Source organism: Monodon monoceros, unplaced genomic scaffold (assembly GCF_005190385.1).
Source record: "Monodon monoceros isolate NGI ecotype Baffin Bay Population unplaced genomic scaffold, NGI_Narwhal_1 Super_Scaffold_11, whole genome shotgun sequence".
Taxonomy (NCBI): Eukaryota; Metazoa; Chordata; class Mammalia; order Artiodactyla; family Monodontidae; genus Monodon; species Monodon monoceros.
The window spans coordinates 31,343,549-31,357,225 of record NW_021703767.1 but is presented as its reverse complement, the minus strand read 5'-3'; positions in this window follow the sequence as shown (position 1 = coordinate 31,357,225).

The following is a 13,677-nucleotide window of genomic DNA, read 5'->3' as shown; positions in this document are numbered from 1 at the left end:
GTCTTAATTTTATTTCAATGGGAAAGGTGTTTGAATATGAACTACTGCTTTGAGAACTTAAGGAAACTAAATGTTATTCAAATGTGAACCCAGGGAAGTAAGTTAAAATTTGCAGAGAGAGGTCATTCAGTTGACTTCAGAGATGGTTAAGGATTAAGTAATAGATATATTCCTTGCTCATTTTTGGTTTCATCAACCAATATTTATGGGTTTCATGACATGCTACCCCAAAATATGGTACCTTGCTATATTGAATTTTTTTTTTTTTTTTTTGCGGTACGCAGGCCTCTCACTGTTGTGGCCTCTCCCGTTGCGGGGCACAGGCTCCGGACGCGCAGGCTCAGCGGCATGGCTCACGGGCCCAGCTGCTCTGCGGCATGTGGGATCTTCCCGGACCGGGGCACGAACCTGTGTCCCCTGCATCGGCAGGCAGACTCTCAACCACTGCGCCACCAGGGAAGCCCTGAAAATTTTAAGTTGAAGGAGCTTGAGAAAACAGCAGGAGCAGAAGGCCACTCTGCTTGCCTTCTCGCCCTCCTCACCTTGTCTTTCTCCCCTCAAAGAGGCCATAAAACCTTCTTGTGAGAGAGGTGCCCTCCCTATACCCAGTGGAAAGGAGCAGTCTTATCTCTGAAGACCAAGGGGTGCCAAAAAGAATCCTAACAAGCAGGGCTTGTTAAATTTTCTCTAGTGTGTTACAGTTACCTCATACTTCTTAACTTATCACATTCCTCCACCACTATTCCCTCTTTATCAATTCTGGCATAAACTTACATAGATTTGTTTCTTTGGGTCTTCATTTCCTTACGAAGTCTCATGTGTCACATAAAACTTACATTAAATAAATGTGTATGCTTTTCTCCTGTTAGTCTGTCTTTGTCAGTTTACTTTTCAGACCCAGCCAGAAACCCTAATAGGGTCAAGGAAAACTTTTTCCTCCCCTACAATATATTCATTTCGCAGACAGATTTGAGGGTGGAGAAAACCTAGCATTGGACAATTGACTTAGGTGGCTTCTGGTCAATTCAATTCAGTCATTTTCTTATGTTGTAATTTGTTTTGTCTTCTCTTGGAATCGAGAGAAAAATTCTTATCCAAAGAATTGGATCCATTCAGACAGTGTATTTAGTCAGCCCAAGAGGAGAGAATTTAGGCAAATAGCTTTTCATGGCATTCCTCAAATCCCACAACACGTGCGTCTTGTGCCTAAATTATTGCTATTCCTTCATTGTATAGTTTAAAATTGCCATTTCTGCTATATTTGCAAGCCTGTTCTGGAGTTCCACAGTTTGCAGGTAGAAAAGGAGGAAAGAAGACAGCAAGAAAAGGGAATCCTTTGGGTCATCATGAAAATCTGTAGGCCCATCCATCTTTGGAAGCCTGCAAATTGGATGTACTTAACTGTTACACCACTGATCTAGCCTTGTCCCAACTGCTTGGGGAAGTTTCAGGAAATTTTTGCAGTTCGTTTTCCAAATGGTATCTTTTTAGCCAAATTTTACTATTCTTTACTCGTAAAGATTTAATCTAGCAATGGTTGACCTGAGTAAAACATTCTATATTCTTTCATTCTGTCCTAAGAAATCTAATGCCATAAAAGCTCTGTGTATCTCATTGCCTTTCCCAGGCTGTAGAACTAAAGCTAGTAGTAAGAAAGCTTCCTTGTTATCTCTACGGAAAATTCTTCAATATCTTCCCATTATGCTCAGAAAAAAAAAATCAAAACTCATTTTCATCACCTACAAAGCTTTACGTGGTCTAACCCTTACCTACTTCTCAGTTGAATGAATGAAAGGAAACAAACACAAGGTCTTTTGACTGTGAATTCTGTGTACTTAAAGATCTTCTTTTCAGTCTGGTATTTGACTATATGGAGTCAAATAAGCATAGCCACATAGCCCAGAATTTACTGAGGAAAGGAAAAGGGAATTGGTTTTTATCAAGCATCTACCGTTCTTAATAAATACCAGACACCCTTGTGTATACATCAACCCTGTGAGGGTAGGCATTATCATTCTTATTTTTCAGTTGGGCCGACTGGGAGTCAGAGTAATTAAGCGATTTTTCAAGTTAACAAAGCTGATAAGTAGAAGAGCATGCATTCAAACATTATGTAAGACTGAAGAGCCAAAGCCCATGATACTGAAGTGCATCAACCTAGAGGTACAGTCAACATTTATTAAAAGTGTTCATGCATCCATTTTTTTTCTTTCAACAAATATTTATTGAGTGTCAATTGTCTGCTAGGTATTCTGCAAGATGCTAGAGGTAGAATAGGTAAGCAAAAACCAGAAATAGTCTTTGTTTGGGAGCTTATGGTAGTTGGGTGTCAGACTTTCAGCAAATAATGATACTGACTATATGTAATATGTAATTACTGAATATAAAAAGTACTTTAAAGGAATGGAATACAATTGTATAAAAGTGTATTTAAAAAGGAACTGAGATTAAGGGGTCAAGGAGGGCTTTCCCGAGGTAGTGATAATTGATATCTGAAGGATGAGGAAGAGTTACATAGATAAAAAACAAGAAATCAATGTAGGGGGGTATTTTTCAGGAAGAAAGAACCACATTTGCAAGAGTCCTTCGATATATTTGGGGATAAAAAACACCAGTGGATATAGAAGTCGTAGAGTAAAGGGAAGAACGTTAGAAGACACAGAGGTAGGGCAAGTAAACCTGGAGCTGAACTTGCAGGCCCTTGTAGGCCATGCAAAAATTTAGGCATTTCCATATAAGGGGGATCAGATAGTCCACAATGAAACATTATGGAACAATATGATGGAGACATTAATGAAACAGCTGACTAGACCAAGCTGAAGGCAGGTGTGTCTTCAGTGGACCTAGTATTTACTACTGAGGCATTGGTACAATGTCACTGAACATACAGTGAGGGGAATGATAAGCACTTCCTCATTCATTCATTTTTTGATAAATTACATGTAAAAGTGAATCACTCATTGATCCTTTTTTAAGAAACTTATGATTTACTGAGGAAAATAATTCTTAACGTCAGTATCTCTTGGTCTAAGTCACAAAGTTGTACATGGCATAGGTGGAGATAGGCTAGAGTTGCTAAATCTTAAGGAAGCTCAGTGGTGGTGATGGTTGGAGGGGCAGTTGGAGGATAGGAAAGGTCCCTGGAGGAAGTGCTAGTTGAGTTAGGTCTTAATGGATGGGTAGTGCTAGGACATTCAGAGGTGACAGAGAATGGCTTTTTTTTTTTTTTAAATAGGTCTTTATTGGAGTATAATTGCTTCACAATGCTGTGTTAGTTTCTGCTGTACACCAAAGTGAATCAGCCATATGTATACATATGTCCCCATATCCCCTCCCTCTTGAGCCTCCCTCCCATCGTCCCTATCCCACCCCTTTAGGTCATCGCAAAGCACCAAGTTGATCTCCCTGTGCTATGCGGCTGTTTCACACTAGTTATTTTACATTCGGCTGTGTATATATGTCCATGCCACTCTCACTTCGCCCCAGCTTCACCCTCCCACCCCGTGCCCTCAGTCCATTCTCTATATCTACAGGTTTATTCCTGGCCTGCAACCAGGTTCATCAGTACCAATTTTTTTTAGTCTGGCATATAGAGGGTGTAATGTGACAGGAAGGCTATTAAAGAGGAACATTATACAGTTGACCCTTGGACAGCACAGGCGTCAATCTGCCTATAATTTATGGAGGGCTCCCTGTATCTGTGGTTTCTCTGCATCCACAAATTCAACCAAGCACAGACCGTGTAGTACTGTAGCATTTACCGTTGAAAAACATCCAGGTATAAGTGGACTTGCACAGTTCAAACCTGCGTTACTCAAGGGTCAGCTGTACATATGTAAAGATAAACTCTTGCCAGAGTAGGGAGTTCCTTGAAAAGTGTCAGTAAATAGGGATTACTCCCAAAAGATAGGGATCATCACCAGGGGAAGACATAGAAAAACATATATTGGGTTGGCCAAAAAAAACTCGTTCGGATTTCTCCATAACATCTTATGGAAAAACCCAAAGGAACTTTTTGGCCAACCCAGTATATGCGGTGGGGTTGCAGAAAAGAGTATGCTCCTGGAAGAACACACCTGAATCAAGTTGAATGAGATTCCCACCTGGAATTAGGAGGCAGTTTTGCTACAGCCAAAAAGAAGCTTACTCTTTCAATTGTGGTTGTTTTCATCCTCTTGTCCAACTGTTGGGGCAGGGGAGTGACTCACTACCTCTCTTGGTTTGGCTTTGGACAACCTGAGAAGTAAAGAGTGCAGACAGGCAGGGGCAGAGTCGTCATGTCTTACAGTTGTCTTCTATTAATGCACCTACCACCCTATTAAGTTAATTCACCTCGGGAGGAACTACATGAGATTTCCTAACATGATCCGTTAGGGTGACTGCCACAGAGACTTATAGGAGAAGAGGATTCTAGAATCAGAATGCTTTTTTCCTGTGTTCCATGTACTCACCACCACCTCCAGATTTCATCCCCTGCTTTACTGATAGATTTGCTGCCTATGGTTTTCGCAAACTTCTTTTTATTTTTACAGCAGTGGTCTTGTAATAAAAGTTGAGCGTTTTGATTTGCTGATCACATTCCTCCTTGTGACAATGGCTAGTATTTGATTGTCTCCGTTATACCGGTTTCCCTGTGAAGGCACTGAAAGATGCAGATGAATGTCACAAAGGATGTTCTTTTTTTTCCTTTCAGAGTTTTTCAGTTTGGAGCAATGAAGCTTCATTCTTCAAGTGATATCTTCAGATATTCTGTTTCTTTGTTTTTTTTCTTTTGTTTCTCGCTTTATTTCTGTACTATCTCATATTTTCAGCCTTTAATTTTCTCAATAGTTTTTGAAATGTTTATGATGTCTAGAACCCGTTTCTTAATATACTTGCTTCATAGACATTTAAAAAGTGTTGCAATACTATCAGCAAAAACGTGGAAAAAACTTCTAAGCAGCAGTTACCAATTTGTGCTAAATAGTCCTTCAGCATTTTATTTTACAGGCTACCCACTCTCACCTTTCTTTCCCCAGTCCGCTGTAGCTTTTCTATGATACAACTTTTTGCTGATTTCTAGCGCACTAAAGATTCCGGGAGAATAAAATACATTTCCACATAAAGCAAGGGTCTTGCTCTCTCGGGAAATGAGACCCAGTAAGAATGAGATGGATCCCTTTTGTTTGATGTCTGTTGCTCCTCTGGGATCACTTACCGGTTCCATCTGTAGTTACTTCTTTTTGCTAAATGCCTGAGTATTGAATCAGAAACAGCCTGCTTTTGATACAACTGGAAAATGTGAATGCTTGTGCTTAACTTTTAGTTTTTTTTCTTATAGCCTCACATTAGGTTTCATTCATCCATTCATTTAACATTTCAGGAACACCCAAGGGGCATTGGGGGTGTTGGCATAACTTTATATTCTGGAAGAAATGAAGAGATGGGGGTCCTGTCAAACACAAAGGAGACAAAGCCCTATATTCGTTGTTTGGGGAGGGTATATTCTTTTTGGTATCATGGATAAGAAAGACCATTGAAGGGTAAGCTCCCTTTCACTTCAAAGGGTGTTTTGTGTATATATGAGACTCCCTGAGGGGCCAAAGAGAAATAAGGTTTAGATTCTAGTGAGAGTGGGTGAAGCTGAATGTAACAGAGAAAAAAAGTCTGATGTTAGAAATATCCCAACAGGAATAAACAAACAGCATCAGCTGTGTCTCATTATCCAGTCTGTGAAGACTGTAGAGGGCAGGATGGGGAAGAAAAGGGTGGATCCAGAAGTGAAATAAACACTGATTAATATTTGGAATGCACAAGGGATTCACAATCTAAATAGAAACAAAAGCATGATCTCTCTGCTGTTGGTTTTGGGACCAGACAGAAAGTGGAGAATTAGCTGTAAACTCCCACTGCTTTGGTGCCTCTCGGAATGTAAACAAGACCATTCCAAAAGCAGCAATAAAACTCTTATAGACATGGACATATATACACTACCAAATGTAAAATAGATGAGCAGTCACATAGCACAGGGAGGTCAGCTTGGTGCTTTGTGACCACCTGGAGGGGTGGGATAGGGAGGGTGAGAGGGAGATGCAAGAGGGAGGAGATATGGGGATATATGTATATGTATAGCTGATTCACTTTGTTATAAAGCAGAAACTAACACAGCATTGTAAAGCAATTATACTCCAATAAAGATGTTAAAAAAAACAAAACTCTTATAGGCCAACAAAGTATCACATAGCAAATTATTTTCTTATTGCTTTATGAAACCGCCTACAACTGTACCCAGTTATTACAAAGAGGCATTGCAGTTGTTAAAAAAATAAATACTCCAATTTTAGAAATCTATCATGGTAGAGCTTTATTTTATAAAAATAAAATCCTATTGTAATAAAAAAGCATAAATGGAAATACACTAGGATTATAAATTATGTAAGTTTCCTAGGAGGTAAACATTACTTTATGCTTGTCCTTGAGAATTTAAAATGAGTGCTCAGGTATCTAAGCAAGTATGAAGATGTGTGAGAAGGAGTTTTAATTTCCTTCCCTAGCCCATTTTCAGCACTTTTCTAAATTGTACTTGGGTACGTTAGCTTTAATGGGATTCCGTATGTAGTCTGTCATTTTAATGTGAAAACCTCATTTACTTTCATATCCAAAAAAGACATATTCTGTGCTTGTAGCCTGAGTTCTAAAGAACAGCTAAAAGATTTCTGTAGCGTTATATTAATTCCTTATATTTCGCAGAGGATTGGATTTCTATTTTATTGTAGCAATGCCAATATATGTAAGTAAAGGCTGTTAGATTTGGGGTATTTTGAAGAAAAGTAAATTAGGAACTGATGCAGAAGCAAAGTAAGCAGAGAACATTACTAACATGTAAAAAGAGAAGAAGAGAACAGAGAGATGGCAGCAAACCCAATAAATAAACACATAATTTTGGGAAGCCTCAATGCTACCACAACTACTGAAATTTAACTGTATACAATTTTACCTCCACAAACCACAGAAGTTATCATGAATGTATTTTAAACCATCCACGTTTGGGAGACAGTCAGCTACATGCAGACAGAGTATATTTTGATATATATATTTGATATTTTGAAGTCTCTACCCTATAGTTTATAAATCAGTTCATTTCAAGGAAGTAAAACAATACTGCAAGTACCGTAACGTCTCAAAATGTAGCAAGCACAGGTTGATAAAAATCACAACTAACTTTTTAAAACACTTCTATGTTAATATTAAGCATTTTCAAATATAGGAATATTTTGCCCAAAGCATACATTACATTCTAGAAAATATAAATCCTAGTTAAATCTGATGCATGCTAGTTTCCTGTAATGAATCACCGCAAACTTAGTGGTGTTTATTTTCTCACAATTCTGGAGGCCAAAGTATTACTGGACTGAATCCAAGGTGTTGGAAGAGTGTGCCCCCTCTGGAGGCTCTAGGAAAGAATCCATTCCTTACCTCTTTTAGCTTCTGCTGGCTGCTGGCATTCCTTGGCTTATAGCCGCGACACTAATCTTCAAAGCCAGAATCTTCAGATCTCTCTCTGCTCTATCTTCACATAGTCTCCTGTTCTGTGAGAGTCAAATTTCCTTTGCCTCCTTATTGTAAAGATAAATATAATGGCATTTAGGGTCCAGCCAAGTAATCCAGGATAATCTTCCCAACTCAAAGTCTTTAACTTAATCACATCCGCAAACACATCTTTTCCCCCATGTAGTTCCAGGCGTTCGAACATGGATACCTTTTAGGGAGCTACTTTTTAGCCTACCACAGACCTCAACAGGAGAGAGCTGATATTAACTGGAAAAGATTTGTGTAATAGTATTTACTTGACAACTACTATGTGTTAGCACTATGGTAGACAGAAGCGATGTGACTGCAAACAAGACTGTAAATTGTCCCTGTCCTCACAGAGCTGACCGCCCTAGAGAAGCTGATGGCTTCCACTTCTCCACCAAGTAGGTGGAGGGAACATCTGTACAGCCTGGGGGTGGTTAGTAAGAAGTTTGAAAGATATAGAGAAGGTTGGAAATGGCTGTTGTGGGAGAGTAAAAGAGAAAAAAATTGGGACAAGTAGGATTTCTGGGACCATTAGAGGGTCCAGATATAGTTACCATTAGTGTTCATCATGTATTTCCAGCTCTTCACCCTCTGGACCCATGGATGACATTCATCTGCTGTCTCCATTTCCAGCTGATGAATTAACAGAAGAGTCAAGTGTTACTGCTGGAAGGAAGGTTTAATTGCCAATGGAAAATCCTCCACAAACCTTTTCTTCTGTCACAGCAATAAACTAATATCCCAAGGAGTGGATACTTTGTCCTGCTGGGTCTCATGTTTGACATGGAGGAGAATCCCCAGCCCATCACCGATGAATGTGCGGTGTGAAAAAGTAGTATACCTTTGCCTTAAGCTATTGAAATTTTTGAGGTTATTTATTATTTCAGCCTAACATAGCCTATCCTATCTGCTGTACCAGATAGAGTTAGAAACCAGGACATTTGTCAGCTGAGTCGTTTGGTTTTCTTTGTTCGTTTGCAGGAGGAGACACAGCTCCTGATGGCTAAGTTTATTCAGGGTTGGTACATGCTAGGGGAGGATTGAGAAGGACAGAAAACAAAGTATAATTAGTTACAAAACTTTTAGCTCTAGAATTTTATTGTTTTTGAATCTCACTTTAATTAATAACAATAATAATAACATCACCTAATGTGGTGTAATATTTGAGAATTTAAAACTATGAAAAAAACATATTATCTCCTTTGATCCTCATACTAACTCTTTGGATTAGGCGCTACTTTTTTTTCCCCTTTTATGAGATGATGAAACTGGTATGGTGATAGCAAGTCAGTTTTCGAAAGTTCAGTTATTTAGTTAGCAGTATTTGTAAGCACCTACTCAGTTACTGTTTTAGGTTCTAGGGATGGTATCCTGGTGCTGAGAAGAGTTAATAGTGAATGAGTCATCCCTAGTACAGATCTTGTGGTGTATATGGCAAAATTGGGACAAAGGCTTTCTGTCTTCTAGAGAAAACATAGTTCTTTTGATTTCAGATTCCATTTTTAATCCTTATGCCATGTGTCCTCTTAAATACTATAAACCCCAATTCAGCTAGCAGGAAGAGACGATGTGTCCGTGAGCATGGAGTTTGAAAGAATTAGTTCCATTCTTGGCCCATCACTCTCTTCCTACTCTCAAGATTTTAGAGTGCTTTCTGGAGTGAACTCGATAGTCCTGTTAGAGTTATGCGTGCTGTGTAGAGTTGGTATGAAACAATAACAGAAAAGCAATTTTTTTCTTGTCAATATAAAGATGAAAATAACAAGCCTACAGGGAGGTTGAACTGCAAGTATAAGAGCTAGACAAACCTATGCTTCCAGCTTTGTGCTGAACTCTAATACCTAAAGCTTCTTGCAAGTCACTAAATTTACTGATGGTAGAAATAAATAGCTTTTACATCAAGTTATTAAGTTAATCAAGGCTAAGCACTGTGTAAGTGCCTAGGTTGCTGAATTTCTATAGCTTTTCTCCTATGGGTATTTCTTTTGTTATTTCATATAGAAACCAAATATGATTTTGTTATTAGAATTATAAAAATACAGTTCCTAGATTATGTTTAAATTGCTGACACGTTTCATTAGGAAGAGAGAATAACACTTTCCCTGCAATCCGTACAAACTAATAACATCACCATTGTCTGGAGGTGGCTTGATGAATTGCTAGTGCAAGTATCAGAAACTTTATAGTTGGATATAGAAATTGTAATGAAGCTTGAGATCTAAATTTGGAAGTTGTGGACATTTCGATGTTAATAATGATCGTAATGAGTGTTGAGATCTTCTAGAGAAAGTGTGATGCTTAAAAAGAGATGAGAACCTAGAATCCATCTCTGAAAAACTCAAACATTTAAGAGGTAGTAGAAGAGGAGATTTAGAAAGCTATTGTGAAATAAAATGTGTCTTTTATGGAAGACAAGAAAATTTAAACATAAAACATTTCTCTTTGGCCTCATCTCTCCCCTCTACCGTGCATTGTGTATCTGCACTATGCATTGACCAGACCTCTCCATTGGCAAAAATACCTGCTCAACCATAAAGAGCAACATACTCCTAGCACTAACAAGAAACCTCCTTTAAAGATAACATTCCTTCTTAATCTTGTAAGGGGCCGTGATGACCCATTACCCACTACTTGCTTTGTATGCTTAGACTTGGACTGTGTAAACTGTCTATAATATAGCATTTAATGTACAGCCCTTTGTCTCAAAAACTCATATAACTGTGCTTTGACCTCTAAGTAGCAGGTCAGTTCTTGGAGCTTTCTGAGAGTCTGTTCCCAGGTTATAATCCTCAATTTGGCTTGAATAAAATTTTCCATTTCTTAGATCAACTGATTCATTTTATCGTCAACAGTTTTTAGAAGAATCTGTTTCAGAAAGCAGGAGAAAAATACTGTTTCTGAACATAATAAAATTTGAGATCAGATTTTTATTATGTCCCCACGCTGTGTCAGAAAAAAATACATAGGTCCAAGAAATGTATACCTACACAGTTGCCTCGAAAGTCTTCTCTTAAGAGAAAGCAACGTCCCCTTTTTGGTGGGGTGGGTAGGACATAGAAGAGGAAGAACTTGAATACAGTAATATGAGCTAGCCATGTTGCCTTGGTTTTCTGGGAAGCCAATGGTGCCATGTCCAACAGATTAGCACATGTTGTAAACCTCATGCCTATGTAATTGAACTAAAGAAAATTATGATGAGATATTTGTAAGTATCATAACCCATGGTATTCTCTCCTTGTCTTTCTACATTAATGACCATCTCTACTTATACTGAAACCGAGAAGGGCCCTGTGGGCCTCCTGGGCATGGAAGCCCTTTCGTCCCCTGTTTCTTGTAGGCAAGACTCCAGCCTTCATGACCCTCCCTGAGTTCCAAAAGGCAGATTCAAACAGTTGCTAATCAAGGGAAGAGCAGCTAAGAAACCACCTGAGGCCAGATTAAAGGGACTGGAGAAGCTCACCAAGATTAGGAGATGAGATTAAGGGAGTGCAGGCCCTGCACATATCCTAATCTTGTCAGCAGCCCTACCCTTGAACTATTGCTATAAAACTCTTCATCAAATCCTCCCAGGTTGGGACACATAGTTAGTTTTTGGGGCATGAGCCTTTGCCTGGCAAAGCAATAAAGCTATTCTTTTCTACTTCATCCAAAACTCTGTCTCTGAGGTTTGATTCAGCACCAGTGCAGAGAGGCTGAGCTTTCAGCATCAATACCATTATCTGGAATATATACTTTTTGTTGCAAAAAGTCTTCCATAGAAGGAGAAAATGTTAAAATCCATCAACTCTGTGGTGTGTTGTTTCCTCATTGTTGTTGCTTTTAGAGTGGAGGGGAAGAAAAGTATTCAGTAATTTTCCCTCTACTCTTCTGAAGTCTTAGCTGAGACCCCTGTAATGAAAGACAGATTAGCAAGAGAAAAACAGAAGTTTATTAAAATATACACCTCATGTATACATGGGAAGTACCCAGGGAAAAATTAGTAACTCCTTGAGGTGGCCTAAGTCACCAGCTTAAATTCCATCTTCAGCTAAAGACTAAGGAAAGAAGGGCGTGTGTGTGGGAGGTGGGGAGCAGGGAGGCCAGCTACAGGAGGTTACCAGGAAAAGCAAAGGTAAGGCTTGTTATGCAGGTTTAAATGGATGCCTTCTCCATTGAAACTCTGTAAGAGTTTCTTGTGATTTAAGAGTTGTCCTTCTCTATCCATAGGAGGAGATTTCTCCTTTACAAATGGAGATTTCCTTTAAAAATGTAAATTTCTCAGGCTTCCCTGGTGGCGCAGTGGTTGAGAGTCCGCCTGCCGATGCAGGGGACACGGGTTCGTGCCCCGGTCCGGGAAGATCCCACATGCCGCGGAGTGGCTGGGCCCGTGAGCCATGGCCGATGAGCCTGTGCGTCCGGAGCCTGTGCTCCGCAAAGGGAGAGGCCACAACAGTGAGAGGCCCGCATACCACCAAAAAACAAACAAACAAAAATGTAAATTTCTCTTTCAAAGGGTAACTTCTACTCTGTTTTCAGAGCTTCTCCTGTGTCTGCTGTTTTTCAAAATAATCCTTAGGGCAAAAAAGGCATATTTTACGGTAGCATATTCAGCTACCCTTCAAGAGTCTACCATTTATCACATCAAAGAATTTCATTTTCTGACACAAAGCACGAAAAGATTGTTTATCATTGCTTATAATAAGATGTATGTTGTATAAAAAGCAAATGTTGAAGTGTGCCTAAATATTTGTCTATCATTTTAAATTCAAAAAGAGATGAAATACATAAAGGTTAGTGAAAGTATACTGCTAATATTTTAGAATTTCAACATCTGTTCATGTTCTGTTTTGTATCTATTTTTACCTGGTCTTTGGAAAGAGATGATATGTATTTCTACTGTGTAATTATTTAGAGAACACTTCAACAAATGTGGGAATTAGCCAAGCCCATATACCCACTTCTTTACTTTATTATTCCTTGCATATTTCAGTACTTATCTCTAGAAAAGTATAGAGCAGGAAAAAGAAGAAGATTACTGTCAATGCTACCCCTCCCCCACTTTTAAAAACATCTGAATAAGGAGATAATATCTGAAGCAACACTTTGGTTTGCAAAACAAATCCATGGTTTTAATTATCTCGATTTGGGGTTTTCCATATCTTATTCAATAACTTCATGATCACCCCAACTTGCCCCCCATACTAATACCTTTGTCCTGCCTTTATCCTATTATAAAATTTTCAGCCTCTTTATGTGCTAGATGAAACCAGACTGCTTCACACCTTTTCTCACTAAATACTTTTAACACCTCTGTAATATAGGAGGGAGATATTTTACCAGTATTTGTTAATCTATTTCTGTATCCCCCTGCATTTTGCTCTATCCTTACCCCTGTTCAAGCAAATGATTTACTGTGAGCTCCTTGCCTCAGAGGAGGAATTTGGAAGGATTAAATATAGAAAGCTTTATTTTTTCTTCTCATTCTAATAGTTCAGCCTCAGAATGTTCCTGAACATAGAGAGGGTGCATTGTGAAAATAAGGATCATTTTCACTCTTGGCCCACCACTCTCTCCTTACCATCAAGCTGAGCAAAGATGAGGATCTGTGCCCCATTGTCTGGCACTAGCCCAAGAGTGGCAGCAAAACCCAAGAAGAATAGATCTATACCGGAATTTCTCTATCCGGGTGCTATGGAGATTTTGGAATGGGTGGGAAGCTGTCTTGTGCAGTGTGGGTTGTTCAGCAGCCATCCTCACCTCTTTTTGATAGATGCCATTATTACCCCCCTGCCCAGTTGTGACAACCAAAAATGAGTCCAGAGTTGCCAAATGTCACTGGAGGGGAGTGGAGGAGCTGAAGTAGCCTCAGTTGAGAACCACATATGACCACTTAGGACCAGGCGGATTGGACAGTCCCAATACAAGCTTCCTATTCTCATGGCTGCTGGAACAGTGAGCCTGATTCAGTGTCTCTCAAGAATTCTTGAAGGCTATATAACTTCCCAGGCGGGCAAGCTTCTAACGTGGGTCAGCTCTGAATATGTGTTCAAGATACGCCTGTTATTTATCCTGCCCAGAAAGTCTTTTGCTTTCTCCTAAGACTGATCCGCAATGCCTTTCAAAGCAATTTTTCTCTAATCA